The sequence below is a fragment of the Protomyctophum parallelum genome (genome assembly GCF_964188405.1).
Source record: "Protomyctophum parallelum genome assembly, chromosome: 12".
In the NCBI taxonomy this organism is placed as follows: domain Eukaryota; kingdom Metazoa; phylum Chordata; class Actinopteri; order Myctophiformes; family Myctophidae; genus Protomyctophum; species Protomyctophum parallelum.
Window position 1 is genome coordinate 38,410,008 of NC_139712.1, and position 14,765 is coordinate 38,424,772.

Sequence of the window (14,765 nt, forward strand, 5' to 3'; positions counted from 1 at the left end):
TTTACAAAAAGACGTAGAATGGCTTGGATCTCGGCTGTACGGCGCACAGGCGCAGAGACATAACGTTCAACAAAGTATCTAAGCACAGCCGTGTTTGTTCACAACATTTTCCTTGTGCTTGTAATGTATTTGGGCCCGACGTTCTTTCTATCCATCCTGACTATGTTGTCGCCAAGAACAAGCTCAATATTTACAAAAACTTACCACCGTCACTCTATTCTGAGTGATGTGGGCAAGAATTTAAAGCCCACGAGAGGGCCGTCCCTAGCTTTTCAGACGCCGCCCCCCTCTTGGTGACGTACATGTTTTTAGAAACTTTTTTTTTTTTGTATCGTTCCTTAATTATTGTGTGCCACTACTATCAGCGAATACTGGACAACTCACCCCGGTGCTTGCCCGTTTTTCCTCCCGGAATGTTCCCCAGTGGCAGTGAGGGGGATAACTTGTAAAAAAGATACAGGTTATATTATTTTACTTATATTGACCCTATAAACTATTTAGTATAATTTAGTATGTAAGGTTTTGCCCACTCAAATGGTACCTCGTCAGATAATCCCCACATAGCCTACAACAACTTCCGTGAACCGACTTCACTGTAGTAGCCTTTTCAACACCAAAGTTTCAACACCAAAGTAGTAGTTGTTATGTTGTTGTGAATTAGCGAACTGGACATTTTGGAACGAATGTTTCCTCGTGCTGGCTTCTCTTTTCGCCAAAGTCTTTATTTTTGTCGTTTCTCATAAGCGCATGTCCGTTGTCCTTCAAGTTCTACAACCGTCTCCCACCCCTCATTGGGGAACGTTCCGGGAGGAAAACTAAAATTGGGTGAGTTCTCCGGTTACCCTACAGTATATCAGCACCACATGTAGTCCATGAGCCAGACAACATTTCATTACCAAATGAGTGGGCAGAACCATTCCTATATTAAATTGGTTATAGGGTCAACAGGAGTAGCTTTTTCATATTCATCAAACATTTTGTTATTTTCACCTATACATGATAGGTGCATGACAAAATAAAGAAACAGTTATCACCATGAAACTTCCCCAGTTGATTACTTACATGAAGACAATGATGATTGGATGAGTGAGAACTTTCTCAAGCTAAATGAGGATAAGACAGAAGTTCTCATAATCGGTTCTAGTGAGCAGAAAGAATCAATAATAAGCAGACTTGGCAACCTGACTGTAGAAAGTAACAGTACAGTAAAGAACCTGGGGGTTATTATTGATTCTGAATTGAATTTTAATTCACACATTAATCATGTTACCAAGATTGCCTTTTTTCACCTTAGAAATATTGCACGAATCAGAGCCTATTTGTCCTTGGACGATGCAAAAACGCTAATCCACGCCTTTGTTTTTTCTCGGCTTGATTACTGCAATGCACTTTTTTCAGGACTGCCTAAGAAAACAACTGACAGATTACAACTTGTCCAAAATGCAGCAGCCAGAGTTTTAACTAGAACTAAGATGAGAGAACATATTACTCCAGTTTTGGCATCACTGCTCTGGCTTCCGGTTGTTTTTAGGATTGATTTTAAAATTATTTTACTTGTCTATAAAGCTCTCAATGGTCTCGCACCTTCCTACCTACATGACTGCCTGCCTAATATGTCCCAAACCGGCCCTTAAGGTCTTCCACTGCTGGCCTGCTCGCTTTGCCTAAAAGAATGGCAACTAAAAAATACGGGGAAGCAGCTTTTTGCTTCTATGGGCCGTCGGCATGGAACAAGCTCCCATTGTACCTTCGTCAGGCAGCCTCTGTAGACATTTTTAAAGCTCAGCTCAAGACCCACTTTTACAACATTGCTTTTAATTGATCTTTTATTTTTTATTTTTTGTTATTCATGTCCTCACTGTATTGCATTACTGCTTGTTTTTTAATGTCGTTGCCTTGCTTTTCTTTTATTCTCCATTGTTCTGTAAAGCACTTTGAGCTGCATTTCATGTCATAAAAGGTGCTATACAAATAAAGTTTTATTATTATTATTATTATTATTATTATGTATTGTATTTAAATAATATACATTTAAATATGCAAATTAGGCATTATATAGGAAAACATGCCCACATTTTCATAAATCTCCTTGCCACACCTCTCGCTTGGCCTTGTCACTCACTCCTCCTTTGTATCTGTCTCTATATTCTTTTGAAAAGTAAAACTGAAATGTTCACCAATTCAACAGCTTCCATCTGCCTTCTGGGTCCTCACTTTCCCTATACTGTACATGTCCACATAACTAACTCTTACTGGATAAAATGATCATTTGGCCCTTCAAACTCTCATGTCTCATATCATATGAAACAAACTCATTAGTTAATTTTGACTTTGAGGTGTATTAAATAGGTAAAACCAAATTTTCCGATTTTGTTTCTGAAAACGTATGCAAATTTGCGCACATGTTCCTATATATTATATAATGCCTAATTTATCAACTGGGGAAGTTTCATGGTGATGACTATTTCTTATTTTTTATGAATCATGAATATATAGGCGAAAATAAAATGTGTGATGCAAGCTACTCCTGTGGAAGGGTTATCATAATACCGGTATATTAATTTATTTATATTGACCCTATAAACAATTTAATATAGGTAGGGGTTTGTGGCGTTTGCACACTCATTTGGTAATTGTGGCTCAATTTTGGAGCTCTGGCTCATGGACTAATGAAAGCCATTGACCTGATGTTCACATCGGATCATTACATTATTTCACATTTTAAAGATCAATCATTTACAATAGCAATTGACACTGACAGCTCAAAATGTACGCAGTAGGTACTAATGGAGTATTTTCTCGCTGACATGGTGACATATTACTGAAGGTGTGACTAGAATGTGTCACTTTTTCCTTACCGTACCATAATCTTCTCTCTATGTGACATGCACACTATAGGTCTCACCACAGATAGACATACAGTAATGAGATGTAAATTGGCTGAGGGGCTCATATGGGGGGTCCTTGAAGTAGCAGGAACAGCAATTAACCATGGCGAGACGGGTGCACATTGTCTCCATGGGCACGAGCCAATCGGCCAATCACAAACATGATCAACAGCCACAACAACATGGCCAGCCCATCACAGCCCAAGAAGTGATCCAAACAGGAACAAAATTTCCCGGTTCTCCACAGCACCAACTGAGGGGCTAGCACAAAGATAGCACATGGAGACATCTTTGTATTCTGTAGGTGATTTACTCTTATTAGAAGGGCCAACACTATAGGTTTGTTTACATTGGGTTGGTTTATTAATATCAATAAACACTGGAGTAAAACAGACCTATCACTATTTAGATTTATGATGGGGTAAGAAATAAGAATTGTGTTTGTAGGCCTACTGCATACAACAATTGTGACGCTTTAGTAGAAGCTAGGCACAGTGCCATTTTGTGTGAATTAGCAACAGCCTATAGAGCGTGAGCGGCGCAGTCCCTCCCCCTTTCAGAACAACGAACGGCCCAGGAAATGAAAACGCAATGCATTTCCCCAATAGACAGTTTTGATTTAATTTATTTAAAGACCTTTTAAGCGTCGTACGAAGCCAACTCTTGTCGTGACAAATCATGACAACACACACAATATTTCGGGCCAAACAAAGAATTAGAAAGTAGAAAAAAACGGCAGGTTACAACTCTTTTTTTGTTGTTTTTCTTCTTTGTAATTATTTGTTTGGTCCAAAATATTGTGTGTGTTGTCATGATTTGTCACGACAAGAGTTGGCTTCGTACGACGCTTAAAAGGTCTTTAAATAAATTAAATAAAAACTGCCTATGGGGAAATGCATTGCGTTTTCATTTCCTGGGCCGTTCGTTGTTCTGAATGGGGGAGGGACTGCGCCGCTCTAAACAGTTGTGGTAGACTGATAAGATTAATGTTCAGTTAGCCACTGACACGACACACATTATGCTTTGTTTGCCTTTCACACATATCCTGTTCAGCATTGACAAGTTTGTGGCTCAAGACTGTTTTAGGCTGAAGGAGGGCATCCAACTTGAAGCCTCTGATGTTTACAAATTGGCTGCAGAATTAATGGGACTTGAGGGAATCAATTGGGCCTTTGTACTGATAACTAAGAGCAGAAAAGAGGGTGAAGGGGGAATAGGAAGAAGGGGACGTGCGTGTTTGTATGTTTACTTTTCAGCCATTGTTCTGGGTGTAATTGGCGGCAGGCCTGGCAGGGTAATTCTTGAGCTGTGTGTCTGCCTATTAATGTGGTTCTTTAGTATGGATTGGCTCCAAAGAGAGCTGCTGGTTTCTAGAGAGGACTGCTGCGTGTGCATAAGCATTCAGCTAGAGAGCTGCATGCATGGGGCGACGTTTCATCCTGCAAAAAACACCATTGCCCATAAAAAGCACCTGGTTTTTGGTTTAGTTCTATTTCAATGTCATGACAAAGGGGGACATGAAGCCATCAAGTCAATCACCAGTAATTGTGAACAGGGAACCATGAACAGACAACTGCATCAACAACAACAAGCTATGAACTGACAGAGTGTGTTTACAAAGAGTCCAGTCTTATAGAGACTGGGCAGGTTGATTAGCAAAGAATTCACAGGTTTGCTGATGAGGGAGTTGGACAAAAGTGTGTATAAGTGGGACTGAAGTGTGTTGGAAATGAATGTGGGAGTGGCCATGGTGGAGTCACAGACTGAGGGAGAGAGAGACTGTGACAGTAATATCAAAAAGTGAATTCTAGCTATTTATTATGTCCTATGCTGGATTCAAGTGGCTTTAAACTTTATGAAATGTCTCTCATGAAATATAGACCATGTGGCAGAGCTAGGGAATTCAGACTGTCATTCAGGGCATTATCAATTTTTCAATTTCAATTTAAAAATGCTTTATTGGCATGATAAAATGTGTTCTACATTGCCAAAGCACACATATAAAAAAACAACGCATCAACGTATCAACTACTTAAACCCTCTGATCTTAGCAGACCTGCATGAGTTACAGTACTTGGACCGTTTTTCTTTTTCCGTCAACAAATCTCAAAGCTCAAAAATAGCCTATATAAGCTCAGAACGCACAACGCAACCCACTGCATCATGGATGGCAACAGTATGTGGGTCACACTTAAAACTCAGCCCCAAATTATAATACTGTGTGCAATTTCGGCCCTGTAACTGTAATTCGACCTAATTTACAATCTTAGTTATGCATGCTTGTATGTGCTTTAGTTTATATTACAGTTGCACTGTAAGTATTAAGTGTATGGATGTATGGAGTGTGCTGTATGTGAGTGTTGTAAAAGGTGTGCAACTGCTTGAAAGGAAGGAAAGAGAGCTGGCTCAGAGCATGGCAGGAGAGGCCCTTATATACTCTCCCAGACCACACCCCACTCAGGTGTACACAGTTGGCCTGATGGCCTGCTCCACTCTGCCCTAATCACCCAGGCTGCCAGACAGCCTACTGTGCAGAGGCAGAGGGGGCAGGGCCGTCACGCGTATAAACCAATAATCTGATGACTGAATGATGAATACTAGGACTGAATGAATACTAGGAGACTCAGTAGGAGACTCTGAGTCTGTTTGAGACTACTACTACTTTGAGTTTCCTACTACTGGAGACTCCGCTGGTCATCAAATTATTGGCTTAAGAATGTGACAAGAACAAACAAGAAAAATGGGTGAACTACTTAAAGGAATTCTCCATGGGAACACACAGACTAAACTCATCCGCAAAACAGCCACTATACTACCGTGGATGATGTAGTAAATCCATGGGGAAAATTAGAAATTCGAAGGTTCAGTGGCTGCGTACCATCAAAGGCAAGGTATGCCAGCAGCACCATATACAGTACGTATTCTCAGCCAACTGCCTTCCCCACGGAATACTATTCTGCTTAGCATGGAAGGGCCTCATTGACAGTTATGTCACTTCATTTATCAACTTAAAGTGTTGATAAATTTAGGGCTATGTGATAAGTACATTAAGTTGATTGTGTAACCAACCAATGTATTTCCAGGCCATTTTCAAATGGCCGATATGCAGCCTATGTATGACTGAAGTGTTTTTTTTTGCGGCTTTCACCTTTTTATTTTTTTATAGAGGGACAAACAGTAGGCTGACAGGAAATCGGGGAGAGAGATGAGGGGGAGACATGCAGTAAAGGCTGTCGGGATCGGGAGTCGAGCCCGTGGCACACTGCCAGACTCGGGCTACCGGCCAAGGTGCCTGGACCGCTGAGCCACGGCCCAGACCTGAAGTGGTTATGTTTTCTAATAACTATTAAGACAAGTTTTCAAATAATTGTATTGGAGTAAACGTACAATATTTGTCTCTGAAATGTAGTGGAGGTAGAAGTAAAAGTACTGAAAATTGAAAACACACCAGTAAACTAAAAGTACCTCAATGATAAATAATAACAAACCATCAGGCGAGGGAAATATTGTAGGCGTATAGAGAAGTCATCAAGAAAAGGATTGTTTGCACTGCAAACAATGGACACTGCAGTCATACACCATAAGACACATAAACAGCAGGCACACCACTGCCAACCTGCATTGCCGCATACCCCCATTCACCATGTACAGTATGAACATAAATTCAAAACATAACTCTTAACAAAACCTTCTATTGTACCGTGTGGTCAGAGCTTTTTTACTACTTCCAATCCCACTTTTACAGCCTCGGTTTATTTATGACTGACTTGCTATGTAGACACGCAGGAACCTTGACACAGACACAGGGTTATGGAATACGAGATGAATAAAAAACTAAGGTTTTCTACGTTGTTTAAAGTTTACTATTCATATCATGCAGTAAACCTTGTCTCTGCCTGTCCATGGGTTCAAGTTCAGTTGTTCAGCTGTCTGTGTTTTAATCCCTGGAGTGCGTGTGTGCGTGCGTGCGTGCGTGCGTGCATGTGTGTTTACGGGTGTATGTGTGTGTGTGTACACACCCACTATGTAATTTAGTCCTTGTAAATCTGTAATTTGGTTAGCCCAACTGCTCTCAGAGCTTATTGGCCTGCTGCCAATCTCCCGCTGCGTGTGTGTGTGTGTGTGTGTGTGTGTGTGTGTGTGTGTGTGTGTGTGTGTGTGTGCGTGCATGCGCGCTCGCTTGTGCGCGCGTGTGTGTGTGTGTGTTTGCCCCCAAGCATTCCAGAGCCCACGTTCCACCATGCATGGACCTGACCTCTCTCACATCATCATGGTTCCAGTGGTTCCAGTCTGGACTGAGCGCTCCTTCCTGCCCTGCAGCACATCAGGCTCCCCAGCAAACAAATACAGCAAGTCTTTAACTTCACATTCATACTCCTATTTTACCGCTGTAGAGCCGAAATGATTTTGGCTCGTCAGAAATTTTCAGTAGCACCGAAGAGCCGACTTTAGGACGGTACCTGCCCCCCCGAACCTCAAATGACGTCACATTGTAGGCTCTACAGAGCCGAACCGACTTTTATTCGGCTCTAAAATAGGAGTATGAATCGGCCCTTAGGCAGACGTTAGAGCCCAAGGAGAATAACTATCCTTATTCAGATCACAACTTTCCAATATCTCCAGTGTTATCTCCATGACCTATACCAGTATATAGACAGTTCACTACTACTAGACTCCATTTTAAATAATAACAACAATCTTCTCTCATGAGGGTCTGCGGCCTACTATAGGTATACCAAAATACGAAAGATGGTACATAGTCTGCCACTTTGGAAACAGAATAAGATTCAGTTATACTCAGTCAGTAGTGTTTCATATACAGTATGACTATGAACACACATGCACGCACGCACGCAGCCACGCACGCACACACACACACACACACACACACACACACACACACACACACACACACACACACGCACTCCAGGGATTAAAACACAGACAGCTGAACAACTGAACTTGAACCCATGTGGACAGGCAGAGACAAGGTTTACTGCATGATATGAATAGTAAACTTTAAACAACGTATAGAAAACCTTAGTTTTTGATCTCATGTGTGTACTGTATGTGTGAGTGCATGTGCATGCGTATACATGTCTAGTTTCTATGCGTTATAAGACACCATCGTCCCCCTTCAGCATGACAGTGGTTTATATATACTGCCATCTGCGGGCTCTACAGTAATGTGATTGTGGTTCCTCTATATCAGCACACGGCCGCGGCGGAGCGCTAAGCTAGACGGATGGGCAGCGGCTCGCTGTGCCGTGGCTGAGGCAATCAGCTGGAGTGCTGGCATGGGCAGAACAACACCTGCTGCTGAGGGGAGGTATAGCCGCCGCTATAATTGCAGCAGAGCGATGAGGACCCCGAGCCGCCGCTGCAGACGGAGAAGCCGCCTTAACACAATTAGCCACTATGTTCTCCGCGATGAAATTGCGTTATGGACGTTTCTTTCTCTTTTTTTTTACCTCTGTGTTTCAGAGGTATCAGAGAAGAGAGATAAACAAACTGATTGCCACCTCAGTTGTATTTTGTGTACCGTATAGTTTAATATCATAAACATTGCTGATTTGACATGCCAGACACAGATCTTTTTAGGCTACTTGCTTAGGGGCACTGTCCTCGGTGCTGAACGGAGCAGAGATGAGCTAAACACACACGTCACTTCAGTTGAACCTTGCTTGACTGTTATAGTTTTAAACATGCTAGAGAGGTGCCCATAGGGCCTCTACGGCAGTGCCAGTTGGGCACTGGCCTATACTTGGAATGATGCAAGTTGGAAATGCATGCCCCCGCCCAACCAGATATGTCTGTGTCCCTTTTATGCCCAACGTCAGAATGATGTCAGATTTATGTATGTGTCTCTCTGTGTCCCTTTATTCCCATATATGGAGTTCTGTGTCAGCCATGCCCAAATATGGAGTGCTGGGATGTCAGAACAGGCCAGCTTATGGAGTTCTGTGTCAGGCATGCCCAAATATGGAGTGTTGTGAGGCCAGCTCCATATATAGACCCTGGGCAGGGGACCAGTCCAGAGCCCGAGCAGAGGCCTTTTTGGGGCGGTTCTGGACAACCGTGGGTCTGACCGACTCGACACCGGGCACTGCACTCCCTGTGGTGGTGTGGAACACGTGTGTCGCATTTGAAGTCGGTGGCGCTAACGTTTCTCGAGTTACGTGGATTACAGATGTACAGACGTACACACAGAGACTTGGTGCATTTATAGTTTTATATTATATATACTGTATATACATACATGGGTACAAAAGGGCATGCCCATATATGGGCATATACTGATGACATCGGGGATCTCCATATATGGGCATAATAGGCACGAGGACTGACAATGATCATTTATATATGGGCAGCGGGCGACGTATATGTGAGGGCCTAATCTAGTTTCATTAAAATTATCAAGATGAAACTTGAGGTCATGAACACATGGAAAAGGTAAATGACTGTACAGAAATTGTTCTCATCTATTCAAACCGCCATAAAATTGCCACTTGCAAAGATGAATGAAATGCAAAAAATAGTATGATAACCTACTGTTAAGTACTATTTGTGCCATCAGTATTCCGGGGGCCTGCGACGGCGTGGTATACACAGCAAAACTGTCAATGTTAGTTTAACTCTGACTCTTTTAAATGGTTTTATAGATTATATTGGCTTTCTACAGTCCATTTCTACTTGTGTTTGACGGCTGATGCAGTACCCTCTGTCAAAGTGCACCTACATGACTGTTTGCCATTGATCATCCTACATTAAATGGCCTCTCCGCCTCGTCTCACTGTGTGTACACTAACACTATACACTTTCCAACTGAGAACACCGTGTTGGCTAATTGGACATCACCATTGATAAAATAACATTGATGCCAAGTGCAAACATTTACTTTGTGCTGTAAATATTCCGTTGATCTTATATGTATACTGATCGTCTACCAGCCTCCATCTGTGTGTAAATATGAAAGAGAATGTATATGTGAATGCTGTATAGTGTTGGTAATAGGGGATGGATATGTCCCTGTACGATTTGGTATGTCCCTGTACGATTTGGTAGGGTTTCTTGAAGGCCCATCTACAGTGAGAGCAGAGCACAGAAGAGAGACAGGCTACCGCAGTGACTCCGCTCCTCTTCCCAGCTTTGATTCATTATTCAGGACCCGAGCACCCATCCTGCAATCCCATAGCAGCACAGAGAATCACACATATACACACACACGCACACACACACAAAGGCATGTGAAGCCAAATATATACAGTATATATTGTGGCGACCCATAAAATAAGATGCCGTTTATGTGCAACATAAAGGGACTTTAATAAATGGTGTAAGGGAAAAGTGTATAGGGGGTCAAACCTGCACTAGGTTCTTTCCTTTGGCCTTTAGCCTTCTTTTAACACACTCCACTGTCTTGCGAAGCAGTATAGAGAAAGAAACACAGCTATCCCCAGGAGTACACACACACACACACACACACACACACACACACACACACACACACACACACACACTGCCCCCTTCTGTAAGCAAGACCAGCCTGCATGCTGTACTGAAAGGGCAGGTCTTTCCTAATCACTCGGTAATGACACCGACTTATGTCCTTAGTATAGTTGATTTGTTTCCTGGGTTTCAAGAGTAGATTATTTTCATGGTACAGATTTAGCGTAAACTGTTCAAAAACCACAAGCACTGCACTTCAGTCCCGGTTTGGGATTTTAGCCAGGTCTAATCAGATTAAAGCAATGCCCCCGCCCTCTCTCTCTCTCTCTCTCTCTCTGAAACAACATGCCAGGCTGCTCTCTCGGTCCTGCTACATGATCTTGGGAAATTGGACCAAAAACAAATTGCTTTTAGTGGAGGCTGACAAGTAGTTGTGAAGGGAAAATAAAAGGTTGTTTGGGGCAGATTAATTCTCCTTCACAGGAGAAGCGAGCTGCATGGCTGGCGGGGGAGCATTCTTGCTTTGGTGACGGAGAGCAGATAGCCTCTTTGGGGAAATTCATAAACTGAGACGAGCCCATGGCATTGTTACAGACTATGCCGTTATGGAGTGAAATTGAGAAATTAACTAGATAATAAATTAGTGTATAAGTATACAAGTTTTATCTCATAGTTAAACATTAAACTCCCGAGTCCCCCCTCCCATCGATAAATACAAACTGAAAACCGCTGTTGACATTTTCATCACATACCAGTTCCCACATGTGTGTGCATTGTGATTTCACATTCCACCCTCATCCGTCTCCCTGTCATATTTCCAACAGAGGAGTAGGAAGCATGCAGCTTTTGGAAATATATTTCTAGACTAGGGTATAACATATCCTGTCTTTGATATAAAGTGGCATTGCTCTTCACTGTGGTTTATGGGAGAGGAGTTCCGACTCCTAACCTGTGAAGGTTGACCTGGATCCTTCAGCATGAATTAAGTGAACAATAGACAGAGGCTAGTGAATGATGGCTCCACGCGCCTTTTGTGCCTGTCTGTCACAAAACCCAATTCTAAAAGGGTATAGCCTAGTTTCCCAAACAGTGGGCCGGGACCCATTGGTGGCCCGTGGACACATTTGTATGGGTCGAGAGTAAATATTCCTACATTTTATTAAAAAAAATTAAAAGTAAAAAAACAAGCATCTTCATGCATCTTCATGAATTAAAGCAAACTCAAAGATTTTTAAAAATAAGTTAATAAATACATTAATTAGAAAACAAATGTTAAAAGAATCAGTGACAGTAGCAAATCTATACAAGCTCACAATGTGCCAAGTTGCTTGTGCAGATTGTAGATCTGCTATTTTCACTATAGCTTGGGTCCTGGAGAGACATCACATTATTTTCTCTTTTGGGTCTCAAGCTAAAATGTTTGGGAACCAGTGGCCTAGATGACACACTCTCTAGAAATCGATCACATTTTAACTCAGTCCCTGCAGGGCTGTTCAAGATCAGATTTGGAGCATGCACACAAAAAGACGGGGGAAGAAGGAGGAGAATGAAGTGAAATCCCTTTTGCATTCAAATAACAGAATGAGATAAAGTGAAACCGAGTGACTGGAGAGAAATGCATTGGCCCAGCTCCACTTCACCGACTTCAGCGTGCACTCATGCAGCAAATTTCATCAGCAGTGGTCCTATTGATTTTTAACCCTGGAAATATAAGACCAGCATTGGCTGACACACATATCCATGGATGTTGTGACTGGTTTGTATGTGCATCTGCCTCGTCTCTCTCCCCTTGCAATGTGGTAAAACTCCCGAGTGTTCATTTAACTCTGAGTGTAACAAGGGACCCAATCAAGGGTTCAATTTTACACTCTCGGTTTGATTGATTGATTGATTGAAATATTTATTAACAGTTTGCAGAATTACAGTACATTTCAAGCACAAACTCAATACAAAGACTGTTAACTGTGAGTGGACGACCCAATTAAGCATTACACTTGTTTACAACAGGGTCCACATTGTTCAATTCATCAAAACATTTAGAGACGTACAAATAGACAATTCTATATAGTCAAAGAACAGAACAGGAATTCATCATAATAGGAAGCAAAAAGGGAGGGGAAAAGGGGAGGGGGGGCGGTGGGGGGGAATCAGATTTTACAGGGGGCAGTTTCAAATTACAGCCATCCGTATAGGTGCCCTTTGAGAGCGGTTTTGAAGGAGTCAAGGGATTCACATGTCTTAATGACTGTTGGTAGGGCGTTCCACATTTTGGTGGCATAGGAGTGAAAATAATTTAGTCCCTTGTTTGTGCCGAATCTGGGTTGTACATGGTTTGTTGCACTCCCTCTGGTGTTGTGGGTGTGGACTTCGTTTACATTAAGGAAGTATTTAGACAGGTACATGGGTATCTTGGTGGTGTATCGAATCTTGTGGACCAGACCCATTGCAAGATGCTGTACTCTGTCATCGACCCTAAGCCATCCCAGCCTGTCAAAGTGGGCAGGGGTGAGGTGTGTTCGGGGGGTGAGGCCAAGTAGGAGCCTGACCAGTTTGTTTTGGGAGGTCTGGAGCCTTGTTTTAAGGGCCTTTGAGGTGCTGTGGTACCAAGAGGTGGATGCATATTCAAAGAAACCTTGTACGAGGGCTCCTGTTAAGGTCTTCAAGGTGTTTTTGTTGACCAGTGAGGAGATCCTGTAAAGGAATCTTGTTCTTTGATTGACTTTTTTGATTACGTTGGTGGCCATTTTATCACCGGAAAGATTGACCTCCAGGATTCAAGATTCAAGATTCAAGATTCAATAATTTATTTGCCATGTCAACAAGTTGATAGGAATTTGTCTTGGTTCATACTCAACATATACAGACAACCATAGATACACAAACAAGAAGGACAAGTACAATACAAAAACAAAAACCAGCAGCATAGGAAATTACATCCAGTTTTTTTAAAGTGCTATATGCATGTACTATGAGTTCAGATGTCTAATGGCTACAGGGTAAGTGCTATCCCTGAAGCGACATGTAGAGCTCTGGATACTTCTATATCTCCTGCCTGATGGGAGGAGATTGAAGAGGTGATGTGCAGGATGGGAGTTGTCTGCAATGATTTTATTTGCCTTCCTAATTATTCTGGTGGAATAGAGTGAGGAAAGTGTAGGGAGGCTGCATCTTATGTTTTTTGATGCGCGACGTACTACTCTTTCCAGCTTTAATTTGTCTTGAGAGGTTGTGTGACCAAACCAGACAAGCATGGAGAAGGTGAGAACACTTTCAATAGTGGCCCTATAGAAGTGAGTCATGGCTGCTTGGCTGACTTTGAACTTCCGCAGGAAATAGAGACGCTGGTTGGATGGAACCTAGGTAGGTAATTTCATCTTTTCGTGTGAGATTAACACTCAGGGTTTCGCTGTCTGGGAGCGTGAGCAAACCACTGCTCCCTCAATTGTGTGACAATGTTCGGCTAACAAAGAGGCTGAGCTTACAGGCATGAAACTAGATTGAAAAGATGGGGCTTTGAATCCAGCACTGAGTGAATTCAATATTTCTATTGGATCTGCTGATTCAGTGCAATCAAACATGAAAGCCATACACAGACTCCAGTGGCTGAAACAACTGACATTTGACTCGATCTGTACGCCTGATGCTAAAGTTTAAATGGCTCTTGCCTGAAGCCTTTGAGTTTTACTGGATCAAGGCCGTCAAAGAACAACAACATTTATATATATATATATATATATATATATATATGTATATATATCACACACCGGTACTGTATATATATATATATATATATATACAGTGCACAGAACCTTCAGGCCCACTCTTTGTCGCATGTGACAGTCCCATCTCCCCCTAATGGGTCACACGCAACCATTATGGTAAAGCTAGGCAAGGATGGCAGATCAACTGATCTGTTGACCTGACGTCTGTGTGAGTGCGTGTGCGTGTGCGTGTGCGTGTGTGTGTGCGCGCGCGTGAGTGTTCGTGTGTGTGTGTTTGTATTGCTATACGGGTCACATGACCATACGAGTAGAGTAGAATCGAGAACCAAAGTTTTCAAATAATTGTAGTGGAGTAAAAAGTACAATATTTGCCTCTGAGATGTTGCACTAGAAGTAAAAGTATTGAGAATCTCATCTGAATTACTGAAGTAAATTAAGTTAATACCTCAAGTTTGTACTTATGGTACAGTACTTGAGTAAATGTGCTTTCACCACCGGGCTGGCAATGGTTCTCAATTATTTTGTCTTCAGCACTCCCTTTCCCTGATTTCTGAATCCAAGTAGGCTTACTCGATAACATTTTGCTTAGAAAATAATTACCTCAAAAGTCCCGTTTTTATGTTCATAACAAACCAGTATATAAGTACGCACCAGTATTTCCTTCTGTTCAGTAACGGTTGTGAGTGAGAGTCAAGTTTTTGACTGA